At 35.9% G+C, this 14750-nt stretch overlaps 1 long non-coding RNA gene across 4 annotated transcripts in view; it reads left to right on the forward strand.

Annotated features, from left to right (window-relative positions):
• Positions 1-14750, forward strand: part of LOC149135462 (uncharacterized) — a 42386-nt gene that overhangs the window by 12388 nt on the left and 15248 nt on the right. For 3 of the 4 annotated variants that reach the window (XR_016241875.1, XR_016241872.1, XR_016241873.1), the window contains exon 2: positions 11100-11229. This is a non-coding gene — a long non-coding RNA (uncharacterized LOC149135462). Of the gene's footprint in view, positions 1-8671; positions 8826-11099; positions 11230-14750 lie in introns of those variants that run through there. The other variant, XR_016241874.1, reaches the window with a different exon arrangement.

Raw genomic sequence — 14750 nt, forward strand, 5'->3', positions numbered from 1 at the left:
TGGCGAATGGCACCGTGAGTGTCGCGTTGCTCTGCAACAACTTTGCCGTCCCGGGTCGACCTTGAGCGGCTGCATCACAACGAAGTCATTCTATAGGGGATTAGTGGAGGGCAGGTACGACGACGATCTCGGGGCGAACCTGGGCGTCGACGAGGAATACCTGACCCGCCTGTTCAGGACGACTTTCGGGCCGGGACCTATGGACAACTTCCAGAGATCCCTGGCCTGGCAGTGTTACCGAGAGGCGCTACCCGTTCGGGATAAGCTCTATAGACACGGCTCGCGAAATGCGGGGCCGACCTGCCCGAGATGCGGTCAGAGCGATGAAACCGTTCTGCACGCACTCGTGCAGTGTCCAACCATTTCGGAGCTGTGGGCTTATATCGAACGACTGCTGTCGCGTGTGGGACGAGTCGGTTTATCAACGGAGTCTATCGTCAATATCGTCACGCCTCCTTCCTTTAAACGGGAAGGAAGAGCTGTATTTATCGTACTTGTGGCTATGACCAAAGAATGCATCTGGTGGACGCGTCTGAAAGGATTAGAGACAAATACTTTCCTCTCTGGTCAATCTCTCATCAACTTTTTCAAGTATCACTTGAAAAGGAAGGTGAGAGTAGAGAGGCAAGTGTTGTCTAGCAAATGTTTCGAAAAAAGATGGATACATGTATAAATGACGAAGCCACCTTGACCATGATTCTATAAAACGTTTTAAAATTTTGTTAACAGAGTTACTTACGTTTCTTGCTTAAATAAAAGAAATTTTATTTAACAAACTGTGACACTAAAGACCGAGGTTACCGTGGTCTTTTCGTAGGTTTTTCTTTCCACGGATAACCTCCCCATTTATTGGGAATTTTTTGTATTATTTCGTATTTTTTGTAAATACCCCAAACGTTTTGCGATGTTTTTTTTCATCATTGTCCCCACTTTTGTTTTTTTTTCTGCTTTGTTTTCGACCCCCTCGAAAAGAAAAACTCTACATTGGTATTTTGTCCACTCTGTGTTGAGCCCTGTGTGGCTAATAAAGAAACCTATCTATCTATCTATCTATCTATCTATCTATCTATCTATCTATCTATCTATCTATCTATCTATCTATCTATATATATATCTACAAGAATATAAAATATACAAGAATGAATCAGTAGTTCTTTGACTGCTATTTCTAAATTTTCAGTATGTTGGAGAAGCAACTCAATTGCTAATCCCTGTATATTTATGATGATATATATATATCTATGTATGTATGTATGTATGTATCTATCTATCTATCTATCTATCTATCTATCTATCTATCTATCTGTCTATCTGTCTGTCTATCTCTCTATCTGTCTATCTATCTATCTATCTATCTATCTATCTATCTATCTATCTGTCTCAATATGTTTCAATCTATCTACATATGTTATTGCGAAACCAATGACCCAATGTAGGACTGAATATTCGTATGTTGCAGAACGAGGTGTTGGCTGAGTACTGAGCAGTAACAAGAAAAAAAAAAGGACAAAGGAATAAATGAACTTATGAACTTCAGTAGCTAACAGATGTTTCTGCAATAGGAAGCCTTCGACGCGCAGTTGAGTTTCATATTGGACGCTCTGATGAAGCTATAAGATGTTATTCAGCCACTGAAGCGTTTCGGCAAAAGGGACCGACAGAATAAGTACTAGATTTACAAAGAATTTACTTGACTAAAGGCGGTGCTCTAGCATGACCGCAGTCAAACGACTGAAACAAGTAACAGAATAAAAGAATTTGTAGTGGCTCTGTGGTAAGAAGCTTGCTTCCCAACCACATTGTTCCGAGTTCCGTCCCAGTGTGTGGCACCTAGGGCAAGTGTCTTCTGCTATAGCCTTGGGCCGACCAAAGCCTTGTGAGTGGATTTGGTAGACGGAAAAGAAGCCCATCGTATATATATATATACATGCACATAAGTATGCTGGTGAAAACAGGAAGAATAGAACTCAAAATACGAGTATATGTAAATATTCATTTATGTTTAGCAGAAGCAACAGAGTGACTCAAGTTCCGAGAGTTTCGCACTCTATTGCTTCTGCCAAATATTAATAAATATATCCCTGGGGGCTCATAATTCTTCATTCCACACTTCTTTGATTGTTATATTTTCGCCTTGTATTTCTATGTTATTTTAGCCTCATGCCTTTGATCATAATGTTTCAAGTGTTATTCGTGCGATTTCTATTTACATATACACCCATATATTTTCAAGTATATCTTCAAGTTCCGGAGGTTTAAATCTATTTAAGACCTATTTTTTTGTGTATATTTCTTTGCTGTCTATATTTCTTTGCTGTGTTGTTATGTGCTGAAACATAACACTAGATATGGCTGTTTTGTAAACCAGTTACAATATTCTAACTCCCAAATACCACATTTCATAAAAAGTTCCTCTCAGCTGGTTTGAACAAGCTTCGAAGAATATCGACCATTGACAACGGTAACTTTGCACTCAATTCCCTGCCTCTTGTAGACAATAGTAGAAGAATTGTAAGTTTTCTCTTCACGCGAAATATTTGAACATGTGACCATACTTAACCAATGAGAAACGACTAAATTCAGAACTGATTTACTGCCTATCAAAGTAATTGAGAATTAATAAAGGTGTTTAATAAAGGAATTATATAGTAAGGATGGTCACATTTCAGTGCAAACGTAAGTGATAAAACGGAGCAGCAGCAGATAGAGGAAGAACACGAACAATAATAATAGAAGCAACAACAATAGCTACAACGGCATAGTCAATAGCAATAAAACAAGAGCAACGATTAGAAAAAAAAAGCAACAACTCTGATGACCACAACATGGAGGAATATACTTGACCAAGATAAAGATGATTATATTTGTTGTTGTTGTTGTTGTTGTAGCTTAGCCCCAGGTCAGTGCAAACGAAGCGGATTTATGATCAAAGAACGTTTCACTAATGACCAACCTAACTTTTTTTTTCAGACACAGTGTCTTTAAGGGACACAACGTATTTAGGGTGTTTGGACGGCGACAACGATGACAGCGGTGGCGGCGACGTCGATGATGAGGTTGATGTCGCTGATGCTGATGATACCAACGGAGACGATGATGATGATGATGATGATGATGACGACGACGACGATGATGATGATGATGATGATGATGATGATGATGATGATGATGATGATGATGATGATGGTGATGATGATGACGATCATGATGACGACGACGACGACGACGAAGACGATGATGATGTTGATGGTGATGCTGGTGCTGATAATAGTGGTGATGGCGATTAAGGATCATTCTTCTTCTTCTTCTTCTTCTTCTTCTTCTTCTTCTTCTTCTTCTTCTTCTTCTTCTTCTTCTTCTTCTTCTTCTTCTTCTTCTTTTTCTTCTCATTATTATTATTATTACTATTATTATTATTATTATTATTATTATTATTATTATTATTATTATTATTATTATTATTACTACTACTACTACTACTACTACTACTACTACTACTACTATTATTATTAATATCATTATTATTATTATTATTATTATTATTATTAAGTGAGAGAGCAGTGGATGCCATCAAAGTGACACTGGGGTAAAATATACGAAACCATCATGACTACCGGTCTGATAAGGGTACACCAGGCACATGCACCACAACCATGTGTGCACGACATGGTGATCTCATATGAAGATAAACAGCGGTGGGGGGGGGGGGGGTCAGTTAGAATCTTCTACAGGTCGAGTAGCCCATCCAGCTCAATAAGGTTTGTTTAAGGATGATGATTAAAACACTCACGTTTCCAGAGGTGAACTATTCAAACCCCAAAGAATTCCTCTCAACACATGGCTACGATGCTCGCCCACTATTTCTGCTTGTGATCAGAGATGCACATATCATCAGCCACCAAGGGACATGCTCAACTGGTTAAGGTCAAATACCTGACAAGCAAATCTGTGGTATTAAGCAGAATATTTGCTGTAGCCCATCTTTTATACCAAGACAAAACATGTATATGATAACACTTCCATTCAGTTAAGATGAGAAGCCATGAGAACCACTATCTGGTACTGCATATGAGCATTTATTATTATTATTATTATTATTATTATTATTATTGTTGTTGTTGTTGTTGTTGTTGTTGTTGTTGTTGTTGTTGTTGTTAATTTAACACCTAGGCCGGTGGTAGTCTCAACTGGAACACTCGTCGTCATTACCGACAGAGTACCCAGGTTCGAAATTTTCCCAAGACACCTGATGAAGGCTGATGGGTATATCAGCCGAAACGTTGTGTTAACAACAAACGAGATGAGGACAAATATCCGTCAAATATAAATAATGTAAATAGTGTATACAATTCCTCATTTCTTAAATATAGAACTGTTTCCTCCACATAGTCACTGAAAATCCAGTCTTTGCATGCATCTAAAATATGCATAACATATGCACTATAAAATGTAGGAGGTTGGCTTGATGGATCCTTAGAACTTTCAGAACGAGAGGATAGGGAACCATGATCGTCCTCTGGAAGACGTATGTCAGCCGCTTCGATTATTACTCTCAACCATGGCTACTACACAGTGTAAAATTAACTGCAGAACTCGAAGTCATTCAGAGTGACATGTTAGCAACTGGGAGAGACTGAAAAAGTCTAGTTTCTACTCCTTAGAACGAAGGAGAGATGTGTAGTGACAAACATCTAGAAAATCCTGGAAGGACTCGTATAAAACTTTGACATTGAAAGTTAAACACATTGCAGAATGGGACACCAAATCCAAAATCGCCATCAATATACGGGGCAGACGCTGCAACAGCTTAGGATTCAAGGCCCCATAATTCTTGAATGTCATTCCAAAAAGCCTTATAGAACAGCATAGTGTGAATACGAGTGGCTTTAAAAACGAAACTGGATCTCCTGCTGTCATGAGCTTCATATGAACCTACCTCGCGGCTGGAAACATATGATGGCGGTACCATCAAACTCTCATTCACCAAATGCCACATATCAGAAGAGGTTTTAAGTAGTGGAGGTGTAGCGAAGCTAACGCCGATGCCCCAGCATGGTCGCAGTTGTCAAACTGAAGCTAGTTAAAAAGTTAAAGAGTTATTTTAGATGTTGATCTTCCAATATTTATCCACATTCCATTGTCTTTTTTTCTCCATCCCTTAGGATGTCCAAAATCACCTTCCTCAACAGGTAATCTTGGTGGTGTTACCTGTTTAATCACCACCAAGAATTGGTAACAGAGTCTATTGCGTTATATACTAACAGTAGCGGTCACAAGCCACCTGCTACGCACAGACACGCTCGTACATTCGCTCGCGCACACACATATACGTAAACTTACATATAAACATATGTTTGTATGTGTATGCACGCGTATGTATATGTATATATTATATATATATATGTATATATGTATATTGTAATGTATATATATATATATATATATATATATATATATATATATATATATACATATATGTTTGTGTGTGTGAGGTTATATATATACATATATATATATAAATATGCATATATATCTATATATATATATACATATATAAATGCGCGTGGGACGCATATATATATATATATATATATATATATATATATATATATATATATATATATATATATGTATGTATGTATGTATGTTTGTATAAATTGCATAGGCACGGTGCAATAAATTGATAAGCGTACGTCACATTCGAGGAAATGAGTAAATGGGACGTTGGTGTATAATTTAAGATTTTAGTTATCAACGCTGAACCGTTGTAAGTCAAAGTCAATTTCAGTCGGATTGGAAATCAGAAAATAAACAAATTTCATTGGATGCTCAACCATCTTTTCTATGCAAAGACACTGAATAAAGAATTGTAATGTAGACCCAAGAACACTCATATTGAGAGGATATAGTCTTTGATTCTCGTGTTATCAATAGTGAAGTTCTTCCGGTAGAATCTTATCTTTGAAAGTAAGAGGGTTATTTTAATTGCGCCTAATTTACGATGTTGGATCATAGATATAGCATGCCCAGCTAACAACAAAGTATGCGATAAGGAAGAGAGAATAGTCAATATATATGACCGGTTAGCTTGGGAGGTTAAAAAGTTGAGGTCGATGAAAATGGTGGTAGTAGAACCAATAATTGTCGGAGCCCTGGTGAACAATGAGTAAAAATCTTGAGTGTAAACATCTTCAGTGTTGTTAAACAAAGAATTGCCATTATAGTTAACGACTGTCAAATTTGGTGCATACGTAAATCCGACATTTCATTCTTAATGAGCTGATATGTATACATATACAGGGAATGGTAAATAAACTGTCGTCTAAATTACGCAAAAATGAAAATAACACTGACATCTCATTTTAACAGATATATTTACTAAAATTACATAAAAAACATCCTGAAATACTAAAGAGTAAGTTTATTCAATGAAATCGTATTGGCTTCAACCACAGTCTTAAGTGGGTGAATGCTGCCATAATTCTTGCCTTGAGTTCATCTTTGATATTACAAGGAGTTTTGTTGGTTCCTTGCTCAACTGCACCCCACACATAACAATCAAGGGGGTTGCAGTTTTGGAAGTTAGGTGGGCAAATGTTCAGGGTGATGTGGTCGCAGAAATTGTCTGACAGCCATGACTGGGTTCTCCTGCTTCTGTGGAATGGTGCAGAGACATGTTGCCAGACATAGGGTCTTCCAGCAGCCACCCTCTTGACCCAGAGCAGCACTACCTCCTTCAACCAGTTGATGTAGGCCTCTGTATGTATGTATGTATGTATACAGAGTGTGATGTGTATATTGTCGCCAATTTATATTTATATATATACATATATATATATATATATATATACACATGATGTGTGTGTGTGTGTGTGTGTGTGTGTGTGTGTGTGTGTGTGTGTTTGTGTAAGTGTGTGTGTGTCTGTCTGTGTTCGTTGCCTACCACCATTTGACAAACGGTGTTGGAGTGTTTATATCTCTATAACATAGAAGTTTCACGAAAGAGACCGATAGATTGAGTACCAGGTTTTCAAAAGGACTGGGGCCAATTCAGTCGACTAAATAATTTACAGGGCTGTGCCCCAGCATGGCAATAAAAGCACTTCCTTCAGGCACTAAGCCGCGCCCTTGCTGGGGCACAGCCTTGGAAATTATTTAGTCGAGTGAATCGGCCCACAGTCCTCATTTTAAGCATGCTACTTATTTTATCGGTCTTTTTCGTCGAACCGCTAAGTTACGTGGGAGGTAAACACACCAACACCGGTTGTCAAGTGGTATTGGTGGACCAACACAAACACAATGATACACATACACACGCATACATATATATGACTGGCGTCTTTTAGTTACCGTTTACTAAATCGACTCTAAAGGGTTTGGCTTCTCGCGGCTATAGTAGAAGACACTCCATCACGGTGCCACGCATTGGGACTGAACCCGGAACCACACGGCCATACCTGTCCCTATCAATGTATATATATATATATATATATATATATATATATATATATATATATATATATATATATATATATATATATATATATATATATATATATATATATATATATGTATGTTTGTATGTGTGTGTGTATATATATGTATGTTTGTATGTGTGTGTGTGTGTGTGTGTGTGTGTATAGATATGTACATGCACACAAATCTGTGTGTGTGTATATATATTTATGTATGAATGTATATATGCATGTATGTATGTATGCATGTATGCATGTATGTTTGTATGTGTGTGTGTATATATAGATATGTACACACGCCCGAATCTCTGTCTGTGTATGTGCGCGCGCGAGTGTCTGTTTGTAAATATATATATGTATGTGTATGTATGTATGTGAGTCGGAAGGTTTTTTGACCTGAACGTATTACTGATAAGAACATTACCAATTCACTGGGAAAGAAATTTTGAAATGGAACTGCGAATCACCAAAGTTAATACAATTTATTGAATAGAATATAATTCTGGCGCTGCCAACGCCAATGTTCTAATTTTCTGATATATATATTAAAATATTGAAAGTATAAACAGAGATATTTTTCTCCAGGCATAAAAAATTGTGTGTATGTGTGTGTATGTGACATTGCCACGTATAAATATGCTTGCATTGAAACATGTATATGTATGCACCGATATATATGTATATATATATATATATATATATATATATATATATATATATATATATATATATATATATATATATATATATATATATATATATATATACGTATATGTATATATGCGGGTGTATGTGTGTATGTATACTTGTGTGAGCTTGCGTCCGTGTGTGTGTGTGTGTGTGTGAGTGTGTGTGTTTGTGTGATGCATAGAGAAATAATTCAAAATGTTAAACATCAATAACCACACACTCACACATTCACGTACACATAAACACACACACATACATATACGCACACTCACATGTCTATACACACACCACTCACACACACACACACAGATATATATGTATATATATGTGTGTGTGTGTGTGTGTGTGTGTGTGTGTATGTATATACACATATCGACATACACACAGAGTCATACACACATGCACACTCACACACATATATGTATATATTGACAATTCTTGCAAGATTTATTTCTAAATAATATTATATTTAATGTTTCAAAAAAAAAAAAAAAAGAAAGAAAGAAAGAAAGAAAAAACACACAAAAATCTGATATTAATATTTTTTTCTATCTCTGATTATTTATAATTTTATGTGTTGCAATTCATTGAATTGAAACCACTAAGGAAAACAGGCTTCTTGGAAATACATAAATTTTCTCACCCACTTCAATATTTTTGGTAAAGATTTGACTTTTTTCACTCATATATTCTTGTTTTTTTACTCTGTTTATCTTTCTTTTTGTTTTGTATTCCATGGATGTACACTTGCATAACATATGTTATTCTTGTAAAAAATAAAATAAGAACAATATATGAATATATAAATATGATTGTCTTCTGGGATATTATAAGAATTATCTTCAATTTTCTGAGCTTGGCCCTCAAACACGAAGACAGGACGCCAGTTCTTGAAATTATTTTTTATTCATAGTTATATATTTTGATCTTGAGAAATTTTAATGTCATAAGAATCAACCGTTATTTATTTGATTATATATATCTCAATATTGGTTTCTTTTAATTAAACACAAAAATGTCCTGTACCCTGGAGTTGATGGTCTGCTGTGGTCCCTATGCATTTCCTTGTCAACTGAAATGTTTCTAGCCGAGAATGAAAATTGCATCATGGACGCAGGTGATTGGGATCAATGTCGTAAAAATTTAGTTAGTATTGCTCCGAGAATCCTTATGGCTTCTTAGATAAGGACAACAGTATAAATTCTTTGAAAATAATACCACAACCAGCATTGACGATCTTTCGCGCTCTTATGAAATATTATCTGCGACGCGAACGATTTTAGTCAGCTTTGTTTGACAGAAGGACATTCACGTACGTTATGAAAAACATAAGAAATAAGAACAATTGTTTGATTTAATGTTTGTATACAGTTGTCGTCCATGTAATTGTAACTAACCAATCAGCGACCAGTAGTTTATATGTTGTCTAACGTTACTCATGAGCTACTAGCTTTTCTTCTCATTTTTCATCTTGTCGGGGTCATCGATGTAGTGTATCTCAAGAAATGTACTTCATTGCTGGTATTTCTGTTTCGTCTTAAGTGTATTTATTTTAATACGGATTTTATAACGGTCTCGGTAACGTTAGCTGAGACGAATGAAAAGAGAGATAATAAAATTGTTTATGAATCAACCATCGTTGATTGAGTAGATTTACGATCAAAAGCGTTCAGCGTCTGCTTTTCAGATATATAGAATCTAGGAATAGACATAGTGGTTAGGATAATTGGATAAGCATTATAAAATTGTAGGTTCAATTCCTGTCAGGAATAGAACCGAGAATGTATACATTTAAGCAAGGCACTTCATTTCACACTGCTCCAGGATACTCAGCTATAATTGAGCATCAACTGAGTATTAATACGTCTCTTTCTTCTTCTTCTTCTTCTTCTTCTTATTCTTCTTCTTCTTCTTCTTCTTCTTCTTCTTCTTCTTCTTCTTCTTCTTCTTCTTCTTCTTCTTCTTCTTCTTTTTCTTCTTCTTCTTCTTCTTCTTCTTCTTCTTCTTCTTCTTCTTCTTCTTCTTCTTCGCGCTGGTGTCCCTTCGGTATCCAGGCCACGTTCCTAGCCCCTTCCCCCTCCCCACTACAGATATAGATCACTTTCTGCAGCAAATGCGAAACAACTGTATTTCACAAATAAACCTCAAAGCTAATTAATCTAATTAATACTGATTTTTATCACCCATTTTGGCCACTCCATTCTCGTTCCACTTTTCTTCAACGCCGATCTAGATCTTTCCACCGCCCCCCAGGTAGGAGTGGGGGGGGAATACCACCCACTTTGGGAACCACAAAGTATCTGTTCCTTATCAAGATATTTGGGTGCGATTTGGTTGCCATTACCAGCAACCTGGAAAACCACAAAGGCTCGTTAACTAGTTCATGATCTCACACACACAGACACACAGACACAGACGCACACACATACATACACACATACACACACACACACGTGCACATACACACACGCCTATGGCTGTGTAAGTCGCATACGCACATGCACATGACGGGAAGCCGTTTTGTATATGAGTGCATGTGTCTCTTCAGTATATATTTGTCTCTTCTGATGCGTACACTAATAACAGAATGATGAACGATTTTTTTTTTACGAGCGAGAATCGGAAGTCGTTAAGAATCCGAGTTTCTTGACACAAGACATACATTAAGAATGAACTGAAAAGATGACTCATGCTTTTCAAAGAATATATAAAAAAAAAGTGGAAACAAAAAAAAATTTAGCTGATACATTAAAAGAATGCTTGCTGCAACGAATTCAATCATTCTTGTGTGAAATGATACGATCTCATCGTTGTACATCATGAAATTACTGGTCATTTTTCCAGCTAGTTTAATGCTTTAGAAACAAGTTATTTTATCCTCTTTTATTTTGTATTAAAAAAAAGAAGACTAAAAATTATTTTGCTGCTATTAAGGTGGAGTAAAGGAAGATCATTACTTTCTCATCGAACTTTCGACGTAGCAAAAATCAGACGATACTTCAACAAAGAACCTGGAGGAAAAATAACTAAGGTTATTGTTTTGTGTACTCAATATCCACATCAGGTAGGTCCCTCAAATCAGTAATATAGTGATGAAAAGAAAGTTCCATTAAGTGAAACTATCCATATCATTAGAAAAGGAAAACTTCCTTTAAGGTTGTTTAGCTTCCAAAAGTGAAAGAGTCAGATAATTTTAATTAGTGAAGCAATGTATTTAGAAAAATAAACCCGATGTAGACGGATTTGTGCAGAAAATAACAGGGATTTTTCGGTTTTATTGAACCTTCTCAGTAAAACATATTCTACTCAGTTGTCATGAGTAATATATATATATATATATATATATATATATATATATATATATATATAGTCGAGCAAATCAACCCGGATACTTATTCTTCGTAAGCCTAGTACTTATTCTATCGCTCTCTTTTGCCTAACCGCTAGATGACGGTTACATAAACACACCAACATCGGTTGTCAAGCAATGCTAGGGGAACAAACACAGACACACAAACACAGACACACACACACACACACACACACATATATATATATATATATATATATATATATATATATATATATATATATATGTAGTGTGTGTGTGTGTGTGTGTGTGTGTGTGTGTGTGTGTGTGTGTGTGTGTGTGTGTGTGTGTGTATGTGTGTTTGTGTGTCTGTGTTTGTTCCCCTAGCATTGCTTGACAACCGATGCTGGTGTGTTTATGTAACCGTCATCTAGCGGTTAGGCAAAAGAGAGCGATAGAATAAGTACTAGGCTTACGAAGAATAAGTATCCGGGTTGATTTGCTCGACTAAAGGTGGTGCTCCAGCATGGCTTCAGTCAAATGACTGAAGCAAGTAAAAGAGTACTAGAGTATATATATATATATATCAAGATGTAGGACAAGATACTGCAATAGCCTGGGCTTCAAAGGTCCACAGCTCTTCAATATCCTCCCGAAGGAACTGAGAGACCTGCATGCAGTGGATATAGGTGTCTTCAACACAAGGCTGGACCTCTTCCTGCCAGGTGTCCCAGATGAACCAACTTCACGGCAGGAGGCGCAGATGAGAGCAGCTGCATCAAACTCTCTCATGCACCAAATGTCAATTCCTGAAGTAAAATTCATGAAGTAAAATTGTGTAGCAACACCAAATGGCGGTGCCCCAGCATGGCCATAGCTCATGAGCTGAAACTAGATAAAATTGAAAATGAAATGAAATATATATATATATATATATATATATATATATATATATATATATATATATATATTTATATATATTCGATACATACACATCCTCGTATACAAAGGATTTAAAGTTAAGTTTAAATTAAATTAGTTAACGATTTACCAGTATAAGATCTATATGTATCTCCTCAGGCGATACTCAGTTGATGTCTCCGTAAGTAAATCTAGATTTCCATGCTACAACATCGATGGCTTCTTCTTTGAAACTAGCAAACGCTGACATTTTGCTTTTTATTTTCGCACACGAGGAATACCTAAGACTAGAATTGGTAGCATAACATAAGAATACTACCGGCTATTTGGGAATTCTAAGAGTGAACGAGCTCTATTTGTGCTCTTATAAGTTCTCAACAGAACAGATCTCAACTATATATATATATATATATATATATATATATATATATATATATATATATATATATATATATATACATATACATATATTTATGTGTGTCTATGTATATATATGCGTGTGTGAGTGTATACGTGCGTGTATATACATGTGTGTGTACATAATACATAATACATATATACATGTATATACATTCGGGCAGATATATATTTCAATATACTGAGTTGATGTATAAACAACATAAAATACACTCACAGTATTCACTATTAGCAAATCGTTAAACTCCAATAGATTATTAAAATGAAATAAATATTGATAGAATAAACTTGCCAGTATATACAGAATCGGCGAATTCAGAGCAATATATTTAGAACATTAAGATGCAGAAAAGCAAACAGTTTACATATAATCCATTATATAATTGTTCTCGACAGCTGTTTCAATAGAGTCGAAATATCATTTACGTTATATTTTAATTAAATGTAATAGCTTATTCATTTCCTCAGCATAAATAGATGAACAAAACAACTATAATATAACCATGTAAGTAGCATACATAATAGATGAATTCCTTTGTGATGGGCTCTATATTTCGTCAGGGGCAAAAGTAAAATAAAATCGAATACAACGACGCTGATTATGAAAAACAAAGGGGACATTATCAGCGTCTGTGTGTAATACCCAAATATTGTTGGGTTTCACGTATAGAACATACTAAAAAAAAAAAGAATAAAAAGCAAGCTACGATTATCAAGATGAAGTTGAGTTTCTCATAGAAGATAAGCAAGATCTCCTGGTGGAGTCTGTCAGGATTGAAAAAGGGTCACAGATATCTGCCATGTTTAATTAAATTTAGATTGTCTAGGACTATTTTAACTTGTCCGACGTTAGGGTGACGGAAACAGAATCAAGATTGAAAGCAAACAAATTCCAGTCATGTTTGCGGTTGGGTGTGTCTGGTATTGGTCAGTTGGAGAGTCACTGGTGTTGAGGGTGCTGAAAATATAAACAAATATAAAGGCCTGCAAGATACACACACAAACAAATAACAAAGAGTCGATAAAATGACAGTGAGTCTTTGCATTTCTGCGTACGTGATCCAGAAATACGTGTGTGTAAATCTGTTTATATATACATTTGTTTGTTGCTTCTTCTGTATATATATATTTATACATCATCATCATCATCATCATCATCGTCTAGATGCCGTCCCTATATATATGTATTTAGCTTACTTCCCAACCATATGGTTCCGGGTTCAGTCCCTCTGCGTGGCACATTGGGCAAGCGTCTTCTACTATAACCTCGGGCCAACCAAAGCCTTGTGAGTGGATTTCGTAGATGGAAACTGAAAGAGGTCCGTTGTGTATATATATATATATATATATATATATATATATATATATATATATATAAATATATATGTGTGTGTGTGTGTGTGTGTGTGTGTGTGTGTGTGTGTGTGTGTGTGTGTGCCTGCATGTTTGAGTGTCAGGGTTTGTCCTTCCTGAACATCGCTTCACAACCGATGCTGGTGTGTTTACATCCCCGGAACTTAGCAGCTCGGCCAACGTGACCGATAGGATAAGTACTAGTCTTACAAAGAATAAGAGGTCAATTTGTTCGACTAAATGCGGTGCTCCTGCATGGCCGCAGTCAGATGATCGAAACAAGTAAAAAAAAAAAAGAATATATATTCACACACACACACACACACACACACACACACACACACACACACACACACACGCACAAACACACACGCATGGACACAGATGTACATTTCCGTATGTATATGTATGTATTGCTGATGACGTCATAAGAATTTTATAAACTTTCCAAAGAACATAAAATCATTCATTGTTTTTTCTTTTGCCTCTGTCAAGCGCACATATAAAGCTATAAATAACAGCATGCATATATTGGTTTGAATAACACTTTTGGATAAGGTGTCGACATATAACAAAAATAAAGA

This window comes from Octopus bimaculoides, chromosome 5, assembly GCF_046866305.1.
Source record: "Octopus bimaculoides isolate indiv1 chromosome 5, ASM4686630v1, whole genome shotgun sequence".
Taxonomy (NCBI): domain Eukaryota; kingdom Metazoa; phylum Mollusca; class Cephalopoda; order Octopoda; family Octopodidae; genus Octopus; species Octopus bimaculoides.